The sequence below is a fragment of the Lagopus leucura genome, unplaced genomic scaffold (assembly GCF_019238085.1).
Source record: "Lagopus leucura isolate 7727_CA_CO unplaced genomic scaffold, USGS_WTPT01 Super-Scaffold_100009, whole genome shotgun sequence".
NCBI classification, from domain to species: domain Eukaryota; kingdom Metazoa; phylum Chordata; class Aves; order Galliformes; family Phasianidae; genus Lagopus; species Lagopus leucura.
This window is the reverse complement of record NW_024962266.1, coordinates 11,538,528-11,555,895: the sequence shown is the minus strand read 5'-3', so window position 1 is coordinate 11,555,895 and position 17,368 is coordinate 11,538,528. Positions and strand designations below refer to the sequence as shown.

At 39.4% G+C, this 17,368-nt stretch overlaps 1 protein-coding gene across 2 annotated transcripts in view; it reads right to left on the bottom strand.

Moving 5' to 3' along the window:
- PLPPR5 (phospholipid phosphatase related 5) overlaps positions 1–15,606 on the bottom strand; it is a 158,994-nt gene extending 143,388 nt beyond the window's left edge. Inside the window, exon 1 of one of the 2 annotated variants that reach the window (XM_042873784.1) lies at positions 15,481–15,606. The gene's annotated coding sequence lies outside the window, so the exon portion shown is untranslated. The remainder of the gene's footprint in view (positions 1–15,480) is intronic. The other variant, XM_042873785.1, reaches the window with a different exon arrangement.
- Between the last annotated feature and the right edge of the window lie 1,762 nt (positions 15,607–17,368).

Sequence of the window (17,368 nt, the reverse complement as noted above, 5' to 3'; positions counted from 1 at the left end):
CATTTTTGGTAGGAAGGCAAAAAATATGTTCAAAACAAACATTCTCTGTGCAAAGTCTTCACAGTCATCTCTCCCAAACCTCTCAAATAAGTTACTGCTCTGTAGCTCCCACTGCTCCAAGCAAAAGGTTGAACAGTGCCAAGATGTCAGTTAAAACAAGTAGATGGACAAATTATTTTAAGAGCTAAGATGTGACAGTCAAATCAGAGCTCTGCTTCAATTCCATTAACACTCACAGTGGCTGCTGTTAGCAAGGTAGCAACCAGATGCCTAACAAAGGTGGCTCTGCTTATCCAACAGCCTGACAAAGCAAGGGGGAGAGAAATAAGCAGCCCTGCTGAAGACCAAGCGATAAACTGAAATGTGTTTTGAGAAAAGTAAACTGAAATGGAAATCACAGAACTAAAGTATGTCTCACAGCACTTTATCAGATCAAGCGCCGCTGTCGTTTGGTCTCTAATTCCTGGTGAGAATGTTACCAAATTTTGGAGAAATGAAAATAGGTTCAATTCACAGGCCTTGTGTTAAGTAACTAATTTATTACTTGTAAACAGAGGGAGGGAAGAGTTAATGTTTGGTGGTACCGTTATATTGATATAAATACAGTTATGTTGATATTGTTACTGTGTGGAGGTGCAGATTCCACAGCTCATGTGATTTGTGCTTCTGACTGTAATGTGCAGTCACTGCCAGGTTTATTAGACATCACAGGAATTTGTGAGACCATACGTGCAAAAATTAAAGAGCAATAAACCAAGAGAAGGAGTCCAAAAAATAAATTGACTAGTTAAACAAAATAAAAAAATACGCCACAATAAAAAAACAGCAAGAATCCATTATTTGGAATGTAAATGTAGGAACACTGAAAAAGAAATAAAAAAAAAAAAATCAACAACTCATTTCACACCAAGGCATCTCAAGTGGGGCAGAGTACACCAGCTTTGCATTCTACCACTGCAGTACATGATTATTTGCTACAACTCTCAGAGTCAATTTTTCTCTTTTTTGCCACGGTTGCAGAAGCAGCGCAGTGCTGTAGTGCAGCAACAGGTGCATCTCCTCAACACGGTACATAACCTTAAAAGCGTTTCCTCTCAGCCACTAATTTGAATGGAGCTGCAAGAAAGCACTCCTGCCGCTCACATAAAAATATTATATTCCTAGGCTGTGTACTCAGCACTCCATTTTCTAAAGCTCCCATGGAATTCCACTGTTTGCAGTGTGGCTTTATTTTAGCCAACTTGTACATACAAACACACTCAAGAAAAATGCCATACCCCCGCGTTTGGTCTTTGAAGCAAAGCCATTCTTTGTTAAGCCCACTGGTGGTGGCTGAACAAGGGCAGCAGGCACTATTTTGCAACTGCCTTTCAACAGATACAGATTGCCCTTAATATATACATTCTAAAATTCCTGCCACCCCAGCCAGGGCTGACGTAAGCAGTTGAAATTCATTATATATTTAGGAAATTAATCAGTGCTGCGTGTGTGCATGTAAGAAATTAATTCATCCTATTCTTATTTTAATACTATTCCTTATCATTAAAGTTAAAAAAATGTCAGCTCTGGAATAAGCATTGGTTCATATTCCACTGTCTCATTTATTTGTCGCACTGGTGAAGAAGTTGATCTAAATTGTAAAAATCCCAGTGTAAGAAATTGTTACTCTGTGACTTCTTAATTAAAAAAATAATAATAATAATCAAACAAATCAGCCTTACAGTCATTTGCACATAATGTGAATGATTAATTCTTCCTTGGTTGCAAAGAGCACCAATGTGATTGTTATGACAAGGCTCTTACTGACATTCTCATACACACTTCACAGCCAGACTGATGCAAGTCTGAACGGAATTGCAAGTTGAAGAAAAATTAAAACTTACTTTTTTCTTATTTTCCCCTCTTGAGAGTTTTAAAAATCAGTTTTGGAAGACAGAAAATACACTGCATAACTTTACCACTCAAAGTTTGATCTTACAAAAATCTAAGGCTTAAAAAGCAGAAATACTCAGGAATGCCACAGTCCACCTTGTTTGATCTAAGTGCTACTTCATATACTATTATGCAGCATTCAAGATGAACAAATCAACTGGTCCAGGAATACTGCTTTGAACAGATACTGCAGCTCTGAAGCATATCTTCCATCTCACTGGCCTCCTGCTGGCACCTGCAAGGAGGTTACAGAGAGAGCCAGGCCCTTCACACCTGTGTATGGCAAGAGAGCAAGAGACTCGGGCTGTTTGTTAAGAAGGACATTCCCACTGCAGGGCTGTGAGGCGCCTCAAGGAAGCTGTGCCATCTGCATCCTTGGAGGTCTTCAAGATAAAACAGAGTCCTGAAGAGGCAGCCATGAGAAATGGTTAACTGTGCACTGGGCAGGAGGTTGGACTACACAACTCTACTGCCCTAGTCTTTGCAAAAAGATGCTGCGATGAAAACATCATTTCCTTGCAGATGCGAACATTGTACCAACATTTTCTTTTCCATTTGTAATTCAAAAGACAAAAGCTCTCCTGATATTCACACCAGTACAAAGCAAACCAGATTCCATAACCAATAACACAGAAATGAACTGTATAATTAGCAACAGAATGGCTTACTTTTGCTTCCCCAGATCAAATGATTAAACACCGTTTACATATAACTCATTCAAAGCTATTCTTTAACAAGTCCAAGGTGAGGCTTGAGCTATATAATAAGAAAAACTAACCATTCTGCTTTGTACACCTCTATATTACTTGCCAATCTAAGTTGAAATCAGTCACATGACTTATCTACACATTTCTTACCCTTGCTTCAGTGCCAGCTTTATCTGACAGAATCCAAGAGCACTGACTGCATTTGTTTTCCACTGCAAACATGTAGTATTTAGGGACTGATCACGTCTATTTTTGTCACAGAGCAGCATAATTATCCTATAATTATATTAGAATCTCCAAGTGGTAACTGGCACATCCTTGTACCCACAGCACATGGTCATTTCAACATAGTAAGGATTTTTCTTCTTAAATATACATTCCTGCCAAAGACAGCCTACTATTTATTTGCCTAGAATCCTTCAGTGTGCATTGTACATCATCTTGATCAAACGTATCAGCTACTGCACTGAAATTTCAAAATCCCAGAGAGACAAGAGGCCAGAACATTGACTACAGAAATAAGTACCCTTGCAAGCACAGCAAACCATGGAATTATTATTTCTGCCCATTCAGGCTTGTAAGGCTTGGCTATGCAAACACACAGGAGTAGATGTACATTCCTAATGGTACTGCATGAGCTGCTGTAAAATAGGCTCTAGAGGAAGAGCAGTGAAGCTGAAGTGCTATAAGAAAATCTCAGGTATTGTATAATTGATGTCTCTCTAGAGCTACCACGTGTTAATGGGCAGTATAGAAAAGTGCAGAAATACCAGCTCTCTTCTGAATATTTCATCAGGGACGTCCATCTCAGAGTTCTTACCAACTTCAGGACAAATGTGTTAAATTCACTTATAAAGTAAACTGTGAAATGCATGAATCACTCTGCCTGGCTGCCTAAATTTTGAAAAATAGGTAGAATTGTGCAAACTGAGTCTAAAAGCACTAGCCACACCAATAGGTAGTGCTCTTCTGCTTGGCTGATAAGCATGCAGACTCATCCATTGAAAAGAGACCATTTACCCTATGGTTACTTATTTCACTTCAGTGAAATAAAATAATGAAAAAGATTAAGCTGATCTGATGCAATGGGAAGCAAAACCAAAGGTAGCTACATAGCATGAAAAATTTTTACAAGTGGGTACAGATCTTTGTGGGAGGCCATAGTAATCTCCACCATTCTGATTTGTGTGGGGGTTTTTTTGGGTTTGTTTTTTTTTTTTTTTTTTGAATTTTTTGCATTGTTAACTATTACCTAGGGAAATGAATTAAGTGCAAGATCTTTCTCTTGCCCTTCCCATGTAGCAGTAAAGCTAACCAGTGCACTAATTTCTAGCAGGTGGTCCCTTTCAGTCTCTACACAGAGCAATGTCTAGTGAACTGACACATTTTGTTCAGTGAGCACTCTTAGCAATTTATAAGGCGAAGAAAAATTTCTACTATGTCAAAGCATTATCAAGACATCGGAGTTAAAACCATCCAGCTTTACTTCAGTATTATAATGAAACACAGGTCTAGATGGTATACAACTGAAAGAACACAGAATAGGAGGATCCTGTAGGGTTAAAATATTGCTTCATTCCTACAAAACCATATTTTGGACCTTTTCATGGGATATGCATGCTGGGTTCTAACTGCTTATATTCAGGAATTTGTAAATTAAAAAAAAAAGCAATCACTTCACAAAACCCCACTGCAATCATGAGTGTTGGAATTTGTGAGCAAAATACAGTTAGAAACAGCATCTCTCTATTTCAATCTGCAGAAGGAAAAAAGATGTCTCTACATTGCTGGACAAGCTTTTATCAAAGACCTGCAGCAAAACAACATCGCTGATTAATGCTCTGCTAAAAATGTATTTTTCAGAGGACTGTTATTGACATAAGCCTTACAAAGAAAGCGCTTTAAAGCACAAAGAGAAAAGCAAAGGAGTCCATCTTGTTTATTGGGAAGAAAGTTAGGCTCCTTTTCAGTAATAATGCAAAGAGATCAGCATGCATCTCAGTATGCTGCTGAACTGAAAAACATGCATGCCCTGTTTAGGCAGCCATCACAGTGCATCAGTGCTTTTTCTTACAATAGCTATTCCCATCAATACAAAACTGAGTCTCCAAGAGTTAACTAGTAGAGATCTTCACAATAACACTGTCAGTAACAACAGACAAATTCATTACCTAATGAATCTCTTATCACAGTTAGGGCATGGCATCCGCTCTGTAACACTACAATGCCCTACAACTGCCTATCAGTTATTCTCTTTATTACTGTATAAAACATTAAATAGTCTATCTTATATTTTCCATGTCTTCTGGGAAAGGCTTACAGCTGTTACTGCTCCCTGCATTCAGTCCATGGCTATAGGAAAGCAGCGCTGCCTTTATGGGTAGTCTACAACATATTTAAGATTTGCATTCCATCTCATACCAACTCCGTACCGCTGTGGCAATCTGAACACATTTTGCACAAGAGGAGACCATATGGGCCACTTCTGTTTTGTTCATTTTTTTTCCCAAAAGCATTTCCTAGGGAGAGCAGCTTTGAGCACACTGCTGTTCAAAACAGTCCATCCCAACAAGAAAACATAATAACAAGTGAAGAACTGCCTACTGCCATATAGAAAAGATTTTAAATGGAGCCTCTTTCAATGGAAACAACAAAGAGCAGTCAAGATATCCAAACTCACAAAAGCATGGCCACAAAATTACTGAATTTAACAGCACATTTCTCAGAATTAGGAACGAATTTGCAGATGCCGAAAGGGGAAAAAATAAAATAAAATGTAATGTTGCATATTGCATCTTCTTATGACAGATGGTTTGAAAAGGATTAATGAGGTGAGTGCTGAATTTCTAGGTTGCAGCAGTTAATACTTAACCTCCAGCCAGCAGACACCACTAAGGTTTTTACACCTGAGTTGATAAAGAGGTCTGCCTAATTGAACTGTTGAAAAAAACCTGTGCTAATTGGAAGAGTATCTTCCAAAGAGAAGGAAAAAAAAAAACAAACAAAAGAACCTAGATTAAAAAAAAAAAAAAAAAGTATAGAGACCTTGTCACAACACTGGTGCGGAATTGGTTTTATGGGTAAAGAGATTCTTTAAGAAAGAAAAGACAAATTCAATCTTTTTCTTCTCTTTGAGAAGCTATGATTATGAGAGGCACACAGACTAGATGAGCTAATTTTATGTCAGCCAAACAAAGGAGAAGAGAAAGATCAGTAAGAGGGACAATTTTACTTCACTTCTAGACAATGGGAATAAAAAACTTCTCAAGAAAAAAGAAAAGAATGAAAGACTCAAAATAAAAAGAAAGTTTCCTCTGCAATTATTAAACTTCTTGTTGCACTTCGGACATCACAGAAGTTACTTGTGTGATGTAAGCAGCAGACATGGCACGTTGTCACCCCTGGTTTAACTCATGAAAGAAATCCATTCCAGGCAAACAGATCACGCGTTCCAGGATCATTTCTTTGTTTGTTCCAAAAAAATCTTCACTACTACCATGCTTTGTGTAGCAAGAAAATGGCTTCTTCAATGCTAACAAAGTACAAACATTCAAGCTCATCACCTCACTGGTATTGAGTATTGCTGATATAAAGTTTAAAAGAAGATGGCATAACCAAATCAGGGATTGCTTGTGGTAGCATCAACTGATAATGCTTTCTGATCATACACCTGACCATGCACTGCAACTGTCCATAAGTCATTTTACATTGACATTTTCCAGCAGGAAATTCTGTTATTTTAAAGAAACCTGGAGTTGCACTTAGCCTTCAGTCTGCCTGTGGACTCCAAGTTCCTTCACAAAGAACTCAGGTCCACATTAAGGTACAGGCTTCACAAATCAACAGTTTTCCAGAGTCCAGCATCAAGTACTGGGATGTACAATAATCTGTTATTACCTGGGAGCCCTCACACCGAGGGCTTCTGCACACACACTTATAGGCTCCCAGATGAAGAATGACAGAGATGCATTCTTCCACATTTTTATGCCTAATACCTAGCTTGCTGGATACCCAGAGTAGACATCCAGCAAAGCACTTTCTGCCCCCTGACAGACAAGGTCCCTCATGGCACACCCATCCAACACTGTTAGCCCAACAGAAACGCTATTTCAATTTCTTTGCCTGGAGTACAGAAGGCAAAGGCTGTTTCTAAAGCTTTTAAAATACACTACGCATCTGAATTTCTATCTAACATTAGTTCTGTATCCTGTATCTGTAAAGACAATCACTCTTTCCTTAGTACGGTGATCGCATTTGTTCTTATGGAACTGCTTCCTTTACTTCTCAGATCTCCTTTTTGCCAAGTCCATCATAAACTCTAAATCTGTCCTCCAACAACACCAAAGAAAATCCTTCTTTAGTTTTTAAACCAAATTTTTCTTTAAAAAGAAAATCTTACCACTTTTTTGTTGTAGTTAGTGTACATTCATAGGCAAGTAAAAGAATCATACTGTGGTAACCATGGATAGAAAAAAAAAGCATTCATCTAGATCTAACCTTCAAATAGCCATCTATAAACAACTAAAACCAATAGAGTTGCACTTGGAAGGGCCTTTTCATCTTCCTGCATTGTATGTGAGAACTAATGAGCAGTGTGCCACACCCAGGTGCAGCCAATTCTGTCAAATCAATGTAGGGCTTGATACTGTAATCACCTGGTACAGAGTTATGAGAGGTAGTCAATAGCTGTGTCCAGTACAAGCTGGGCTTTGTACCCAGCTTATAAAATACTCCTGAAGGTATTGTTGGTGGTGGGTTTTATTTGTTTGTTTGTTTTATAAGAAGGGGTAAGAAACCCCTTAATATTACACTAATACTGCTGAGTAATTGGTGAGAAAATGAAGTCTTGATACTTCAGTTGAAAATGTAGTCTATATACCTGTTCACCTCTTTGTACTTCTATAGAAGTATGCCACAGAAATTGTTCTGTATTATATTTCTGTAGCTCTAGGATAAGAAAAAGTTACATGTGATAACACATACCAATATATATTAAAAAACCATGCTGTATATTTTTAGATGATTTCTATTACATATATTTTAATATAAATAAAAATATGTTCCTTGATGATTGGCAGTATCCACAGCATTTAGCAAAATGTAGATGTTCTGCTTCAGCATATCCCAGGTAAAGCAATTAGGCAAGCTGGAATACACTGTGATTATCCAACATGGTACTTAGAATTCTGCTCTCATAAATGTGACAAGACCCTTAGTGATTTCAAGCAGTAGGGGAAGGGGAGCAGAGAGAAGAGAGCTAGAAGCTGCTTTCATCGTGAAAACTGACAGCTCTTCGTACTAATTTCACTCAAATTGCCATAGAGATGAATATTTTCTTTCAAAATCACATTTTTGTAAGAGATTACATTTTCCTCTAAAAGCAGAACTGCTCCATTCAAAGATATGCCCATTTGTTGTTGTCAGATTCCGCCTACCCGGGCTGAGAGCCTACTGTAGCTGTGCAGATCTGTGACCTGCACTTCACTCCCTCCAGGCACTATAAATAATTTCCATGGAAACAGCGCTGAAGAAGATATCTGCAAGCCGAGAGGATATCTACAGCCTTTCTGTTAGATTTATGTCTTTTCTTTTTCTTCTGTTTTCTCAGTAACATCAACATTAAACAATTATTTTATAATGTACTTAACACACAATTAAAGTTATTGGAGAAAGGGAAGATAAAAAAAATTTGAAGGAGATTCCAACCACAGGACATACATGCATTTATCTACAGATTATCTTCACACTCAGCACTCCCATTCCCCCTAAGGAAAGAGTACATTGCAGCTACGTTGCACTTTTTCACCCGAGAAAAAATTTTCCCTCAGCCATCAGGGCCCTTAGTTGGAGCTAATTGTATGTATATTTAATGAAGCATCTAAATTCATGCCTTAATGAGGCTGAGAAGAAAAGCAGATATGTGTGGAATCAATTCTGAAGAGCTCTGAAATCAGTCCACATCAGAGCCCCAGGGAAGACCCGGCCAGTGTGGCTGCACTGCAGGCAAGCCAAGTAAGCGACGCAGGACTGGCCTCAATCTGCCACACACAGACAAACAGCAGCCTTCGCAGCCATTACTTTCAGCACATCACAGCTAATGCTTAAAGAGTGGACATTACTTAGTAAAGATTATATGGAACTCTATCACACCGTTCCCTCACAACTCCCTGGTTAGCAAGAGTCTATGAATACTGGAGCTGTGCTGTTCTGCATCCTTCTGCTTATACCTAGCCAAGAAGGACCATGGCTTTGGACCCTCTCTGCAAACTCCAAGCTGGTGAACAGCCCACTGAAGCTGCAGATGACTAGCCCCAAATTCTAAGAGCCTCCTTACCCCGAGATCCATCTACACACACAGGAAGAAAGAGAGACTGCAATTTTCCTCCTCTGCTGGGCTTGTCAGCTCTGCCTGTAGCTCAGCAGACAAGGAAGTGAATCAAGGCTCCAGCTCAAACTCAACAAAAGCACCTAAGGAAAAGTAACTGTAACCACTTTGTCATGTTTGTGTTGGTATTGGTTGCCTCAGCATAATAACAGTTGTTACTGTTAATGAAATGTAACAATACATTTCTATACTCAGTTATCTGCCTTGAAGGATTTTTTTTGGAGGTCCTTCTTCCCTCCTAATTTATCCTCACATATGCTTTGAGAGCTGACGCAATGGTTTGCTTTTTTTCATGAAAATACAGCAGAGATTGCACACAATCTTCTACATTTTTGTCAGTATCTCAATCTTTTTTTATGATCCAAAATATAACTTCCATGCTAGAAAGAATTCAGATAGTTCAGAATAGAATCAAAATTGGCATTACAAATAATGACTTGGGCATCCTTAAGCCACTGTTCAAAACAAATACAACTTCCTTGAGACAGGACTGCTTCTAATAAATAAGCCATTATCTGCACTCATATGTCAAGGCTTCTGCATGTAATACAACTTCTAGAAAAACATTTGAGAAGCAAAGACTGTCTTGGATTTGTTTTTATCAGAAGAAGTTCAGAAAAATACCTCACGGAAGCTAATTCTTCATAAAAGATCTTTATACTTACAACAGTCCCCATAGCTACGGAAATTCAGATTGCTGTTCACCTGACATGTCTGACAGCTTTTTGGCTTCAACAATCAGCAGAGTATCAAGATCAGAAAATGATTTCTTGTTCTCAAATGAAGATACCCTGAAAGGGGCCATTTTTTGTAGCCTGTTCATAGATCCTAACTCTGCCAGAATTCGCACAGTAACTACTCCAGATACCAGCAAAGTATTTAACATTATGTATAATGCTTCTCTGTGCCTTATCACTCTGAGTACTGTGCAATAATTATCCATCTTCCTTCACAGATTTATTAAGAAGTTTATTTAATTAATGTTTCTAGCACTCTTGAGATTCTCAGATGAAGATGTGTATGTAGGGCTTTGAGGAAACTTTGAATTAACTGTCATAATTACAAAGAAATCAAGGACAATTTTTTTATAGTTTCACTCAGTTTTTCCTCTGTTAACTACTTTTTTCCCACAGCTGACCATTTACTGCCAACTAATATGAAAGTCCATATTATGCCTTGCTTCTGGAAAAAAAAAAATAATAACAAACACAAACTGCATCCATAAGGCATTAATTGTATCTAAGGAACACTGCTCAGTCAGACTGTGTTTTCACAGCCACCCCTGTGCAATGAGACAGACTCAGGGCTGCACCTCCTTCATGCCTGGAAGCAGCCACGGCAGAGCACCAGAAGATGCATGCAGTGTAACGGCTCCTTCACTCCTGACACCAAGATCACACCTTCTTGGTGTCACTGGGAACAATTCAGAGCAGCGTGTGTTAAATCCTCCCAAATCTTCCCATCATTGTTCTTAGGTAAATTAACTTCCAACCCTTCATTTTTCCTGTCAATTATTTTTAATTAATAACAAAGTAATCTTTTTTTAAATATATATATATAAGTCATGTCCTTTATATAAAGGATAGACATTTAAAAAAAAAAAAAAAAATCAAGAATACGTGGATTATGAAACAAACAGAAAAAGCATTTGAACTGCACTGCATTGTAAATCCAATTCAGAGCTAAAGACCATGACATTGAATTTGTGAGAGTTTACAGACTGTTAGGGAAAAAAAAGTAACATTTTTAACATTCTGAATACTTCATGTTATATAATAAGCTTAAATAGGTTAATAATCTGCAATTAACTTACGAACAAGATTTGTTTTATTTTATTTTGAGGTCCAAAAGGATAAGATGCACATTTGATCACTGAAACTCACACCTTCAAGAAATATATGTGTTTATGCCGAAGGTGTGCATGCTTTCAGTACTCTTTTCATTTTTATTTACCGCTGAATCTGAGGTCAGTCCCGATCTCTGCTGTATCCAGGTAACCCAACAGATGTACATCACTAACCTGACTTTCATCCAGCTACATAACTTCAAGTCTGGGCACTTATTACTTAAGCATGTCTTAGCCATGTTAATATATTTTCTTGCCACACAACAAAACTCTATTTGCCTAGTAGGTAGATAATTATAAGTTCACGTACTACTTGTTCCAGCTCATCACCTGATGAGGAAACACAGAGCAATTACGAGTACCGTGGCCTTCCCTGCCTTTGAGCACCCCGAGCAGCACCGCAGTGAGCCACTACCACCCCAGTCCAGCCCTTGGAAAGCCCTGGGGAGAACAGCAAGGAATAAGGCACTGACAGGACAGAACAGAACAGCCTCTGCAGCTGCTTTGGCAATTTTCAGTTGCCTGCCAAATGTTTTTAGCTGAAAATGTCCTGAATTTGAGTTACAGCCAACTCTTACACTCCTCCACACAAAGAAACTTTCTGAATTGTTCTACTGAGGAAAAATAAAAATAAAAAGCTGAAGTACTGTTTCTGGCTTGCACTTTGTATAAATATTTAACTTCTGGAAGTTAGTGCATACTAATATGCCCAAGGAAATTTTCCCCTTTAGCACTTTTTTTCACTTTTGCCTTATCCAGACCTCCATCTTTTCCTTGCTCACTCATTCCTCTGGAAATAAAAGTACCCAGAGATTCCTCTGCTGCACCCTCATTATCCCAGTCAGTTGCTGGAATAGCAGAGAATTCTGAAAGAATGACATCTCCCCTGTTAAGGACAAATACTGCTTTTCTTATGAAGCTTTTAACATCAGTAGCCAGTGGGGAAAGCCTAAAATACAAAACAAACACAGCTACAAGCAAAAGTGAAGGGAAATAAGAAGAATCTCAATAAATGTTTTAATCTCATTTGGAGGGCTGACTAATGCTTTTTGAATGAATAGGGCCAGGAATAATGGTCAAATATTTCCTTTTCCGTCTATTTACAGAACTAGACAATTTTCAGCTCACTAAATCTAAGCATCAGTTATCTTCCTTTTTACTACCAGGCTACAACTGTTTGAAACAAGTTACTATTTTTCTACATTTCAATGCAAGAGTTTCCCGAAGAGGTTTCAGCACAGTAGTACAAAAGTTGCTTCAACCACTTGACATCAGAAACTTCTTAATATATAATTATAGATAATTTATACATTTATACACTATCACAGAATCACAGACCATCTTCCTCTGCCTTGCTTTGCTGATACATGCAGAAATGTATCCCTTAAGCTTGGGAAAACCTTTGGCAAAGCTAAGCACACAATTTACAGTTCCTTTTTCATTGCCAAAGTGAAGAGGTAGGATGGCTTCTCATTCTTGTACAACTCTATGATGAATGAAAGGCCACTTATTCTCACCACAGTTACTGGGACCTGGTAACTTTGGTAGCATACAGGTAATATGGCTGCAAGCAATAATATACAGCCATCCACAGATAGCAGCTACTGGTTTCACATCTCACACATAGATTTGGAGTGGCCTGGGAACTACTTAATATAATTCTGCTCTTGGGTGATTCACCTCCTCTTACATATACTACATTCTGTAGTGCAATTACTGAAAAGACTTTCACAATCTTCTTGCTCAGAGCTGAGCACTCAGATCATCTGGGATTAGGCCATAATTAATTATGAACAGCATTTCTTCCAAGCACATCCACTTCTGCATGAACAAACCTAATTTTTGCTCTTCACAACTACCTGTATTATGGTTGGGCTAAACAGTCTTCAGCCAGTGGTTCATTCCATTGTTGCACAGTGGGTCACAACAATATGTCAGAAAGTAGGCTGCTGTCTGCATTATTTCTAGACACGAGTAATGCTTAAGATGTCAGAGTCCTCCTGTAATTGGGCATGGCATAAGCCTTAGGCTCCTGTGACTGTGTTTTTACAAAGGACAATATAGTGCTGTAGCCTTGCATTGAAGTGGATAATCCCTAAACTGTGCTCAGGAAAAATAAGAGCTAAGATGCTACAGAAGGGATTTAAAGTAACAGCCAGCTTTTTGCAATATGGAAAAAAAATTCAGATTTATGATACAGGTTTATATAACATTAAAATGCTTATGCTCATGAGGAGAGAGTATCTTAGAAGCAGTAATACATATACATTCACTGAAGCAGAAGCCAAGCATTGCTTACAGAACAAAACAAAACAAAACACAGGGCTTACTTCTTTCACTCAGCTAGCCATACTGCTGCAGGGACTGTGGCTTTGCAGAAACCGAAGGGAACAATTGCTAAAAGCAGGGCTATTGCTCTTTTACCCCTTAATAATGCCTTAATTTTTGTCTCGTCCTGCCCCCTGGTGGGAACACAGGCCAGGAGCTTGTTGGTTTCACAAAGGTACATTTCTACAACGCTGCCCTATAATATTCGGCATTCCTTAAAGAGATACATTCACCTCTTCCACACATTCAGCCTATTTAGACTTTTTTTTTTTTTTCTTCATACGCAGAGTCAGGTCTTTCACCCCATTCAATCTCAAAACACTGCTGTATACTCAAGACCTCCTTCAGACAGCAAGTTCACTCCCCCGTGCGGCAAACAGCCACTTTCATCTTCCCAGAACTTTGGGTGCTGCAGACCCCCATGGCTGCGAGCAGAACATTTTGCTCTTGTCTATGCTACAGCTGCACTGGATGTGGGGAAAACCATCCAGTCCTATTTGGTTCACAGGTGTTTTACATTGAAAACACTAGCACTGAAACGTGTGAACACACCTGGACCTTGAGGCAACAATGCTTGCTTCATCACGGGGTCACAAAAAAAGTATTCTTAGGTGGCCTATTAGGGTGGCCTGGTTCTCAGCTGGTACGGAGCAGCATAATTGGCACTACCTTCAACTTAACTGCTTTGCACTCACCATGAATCTTTCTGTGTATAACAGCTTTGGGCAAAGGGAGATTAGACACCTTATTGCAGTTACATAACAATTTGCCTATCCTGTGAATCTGCAATTTGCAGTCAGACGGGCCTCCCCTGCACAGGCACACCCACATGGGTGTGAAAACACCGCAGGCTGCACGGTGCAGTTACATCACATCTCTGATGGAAAACATGGCAAGGAGGGGCAGCCTGCAGATGAAGATGATCTACCAGCTGCAAACTAAAACCAGAATATTTAGAGAACAATTTCTTATGGTTGTATGCTTACCACAGGACAACTTTTCTCTATTTATCCACCTAACCCAGACTAATTTGTGCTCAGGCGTTTAGGGATCACCTATCTTTATGAGCCCCGTGCACTGAGGTACACAGGATTGCCTTTACAGGGCTGTTTGATGGCTTATTTTAATAACTCGTGAACCACACAATTAAAACCTGATGAGATCTGAGTTTGGTTAAGTTCTGTTAAATTGCCAAGGGTACAAGTAGTTGCTGTAACATCCAATTTAAAAACAAAAACAAACAAAACCTGGGGAGAGCTCTCTCACTGTTTTCCTTGTAACACAGTGTAACACAGGAGGACACTGAGTCACCTCCAGTCCCTGTTACGGATTTAGTCCCTAAAGCACACGTATTTGTACTCCAAATAGCTCAGAATAGGCCCTGATTCTGCCATCCAGATCTGTGTCAAACAAGATGCACTCAGGGCAATAATAAATTTTATTTTTAATAGTGAAATAAATTAATAGGGAGCTCTGCAAAGAAAAGAACATCTCCTATTTCTTGTTGTACTTCAGACCGTAAAACATTAGCATGCCTGAAATGGCACACCTGCCCACAACCAGCCTTCCTAACACGTGCAAGGAAGATGTGGGAAGCCACACACCACCTACTCACCTATTGCCCGGCCACAGCCATCTTCTTCTGAGCCACTCAATGGAGGCCCAGCCTTAGTGCTACGTGCTGCAGGCCCTGCTCCGGCACCAGCTCTGCCCTCCTGCTCCGACCTTGCTGCTTCACACTCTTCTTTCCTCACCTGCGCGGCTCTCGGCAACTGCACTGCCGCTGCCCGGCTGCACTCTGCCGGCAGGCGGCGCTGTGGCACCAGGCGGGAGCGGCTGCGGCTGCACAGCGGTCTCTAGAACAGCGCAGAACCTTCTGGAACGGACTAGAACGTTCTGCAACCAGGCACCGGCTGTAGCCGGCATCTCAGCGCTCACCCCGGTCCTAAAACTGGTATTCAAGACAAAACTCGGGACAACGGGCACTGTTATGGATCCAAGGAAATGCACTGCACTACTGTAAGAATGGCCATAGTTCGCTATTCCTCCATGACCAAAAGTAAATTTTTCTTGTGATTGATATGTAAGGTCCACAAAGAGTCAGTAAATCCTCTACTATTATATTTAGAAGCCCACAGAACTTCAAAACCAACAGGCACTCACTTTTGACTTGACGGATTCAAGCCATGGATCAGCCATCTCTCCCTTTCCTAGTAATTCCCTGCAGTCTTTAATCAGTGACCTACAAACACCGGAGCACCACAGACCCACAGTACACTCACATGAGCTGCCTTTGTTCCTGCAGAAGGATTGCAGATCGGAATATTCCTATCAGAGCCGCACAGACACAGCCCAGGTTCCCAGCACTTGGCAATAGAGAAGGAGGTGTTTCTGCCTGGGCAGGATGGCAGATGTGGAAGGCTGTGCTTTGCAAATCAGGTAATGTTCTATCAGAGCTGAGCTGACGAGAAGCCCAGTTTCCTTTTCCTACCTTCCCTGTGGGTTCCACAATTACTGTATATTGCTTCTTACCTGTGTAGAAAGTCTCTTCTGCTACTGCTGTTTGGTAAATTCGTGATTTCGTTTGTCATTAGATTTTCACAACTTATTTTGCTTGAAAATCTAGATTTTCACTACAGTAATGAGGTAACTTCTGTACGTGCTTTCAGTTATAAAAACAAACAAACCTACATCTGTATTTAGGAAATAACTTATAAAAATACATCTAGTTCTGGTGTTGGTTTTTTTTTTTTTAGGAAATATGTTATAAACATGAGTTATATCATTATTCTTTCATCACTGTGACTTCTACAAGGAAAAAGATTGTTACTTGTACTACAGTAGTGATTATATCTCCCCAGCAGTGTCTGACTGTGCTAGGTAGGCACAGTAAATGCATGAAATAAAATTACTTCCTGCCTCAAAGAGGTTACACTTCAAGCATACAAGACAACAGATGGAGAAAACCCTGGAGAATTAATGTTGCATGCACCAGAAGAGACTATTCTCACCACGCTTGAATTAGGCTGTACACTGTTGCTACTTGTATTAAGAGTCCTTGGCCCAATACCACATCTTGAAGGACTGGAGATGGAATTAGATTTTCTTTCAAATTCTACAGATTGAGTGCTTCCTCCCACACATTTCATTATACTGCTGTCAAAGTTCATTCATTCTCACTGGCACTGTCATTTTTATTTTGAAAATGTTTTCAGATTACGAGTGGCTGCAATGGAAAGGAACACTAACACAAACTTGGCATGCTTTTCTGTTAGCAGCAAAAACAAACTCTGCCTTCATTGCTGGCATGACAGTCGGCGTATCTCCCTTGTAAAAGTATTTGTTTCCTCAACTAAAGCAGCACAGAGCATAGCTGCACCAATATTGTTTGTTTTTGCATCTACATAACGCTGGTCAGAAAGAAAAAAAAAAAAAAAGAAAAAGAAAAAAAAAAAGGAAAAAGGAGAAGGAGAACTTAGTAAAATCCATTTTGTTCTGCTTAAATATGCAGCGTCTCAAGTATTACTGCAGCAAACTACTGACCTGAAAATCCAGATGGTTTGTAAACAGTGCTCTTACAAGTGATTTTCACTCTGACCAAGCCAATTTATAATCTGTTATACTTGTCTCTACTGAGAAGTGCTTCTGGCATATCTCAAACACATCACAGAGTGGTTTTCATTTTTGAGCAGCTTTGCTTCTTCTTACATCTGATTTATTTGAACTTCCATTGAAAGACTAATCAGACCAAAAGAATTTTCTGTTGTAGCCTGTGTGTGGACCAGATGCACTTCTGTTGATTTTGCTGAGAGATTTCTCCCAGTGGATTTGAACTGGGAACATGAACAGGCCATATGGTAGTAAAGATAATTTACATAGAACTTTTTATCGGGAAATATCACAAAGCAACTTGCAAATCACCTGCTGTACAGGAAGGGTTTCGCTCAGAACTGAAATGCAAATACCTTTGGGGTACAACTTGGCAAATATAACAGCATGCAATAATGCTATGAAACAACTTGCGATGCTGTGAAGAATAAAATCATAGCACGTGAAAGGAATATAGGCTGACAAATTGTAGTCACAAAACAGTTTTAAACTGAACAATTAACAATTCAACCCTTTACAGGAAATAATAATTTATGAAAGCTAGTTTCTTCCTTTTGATAA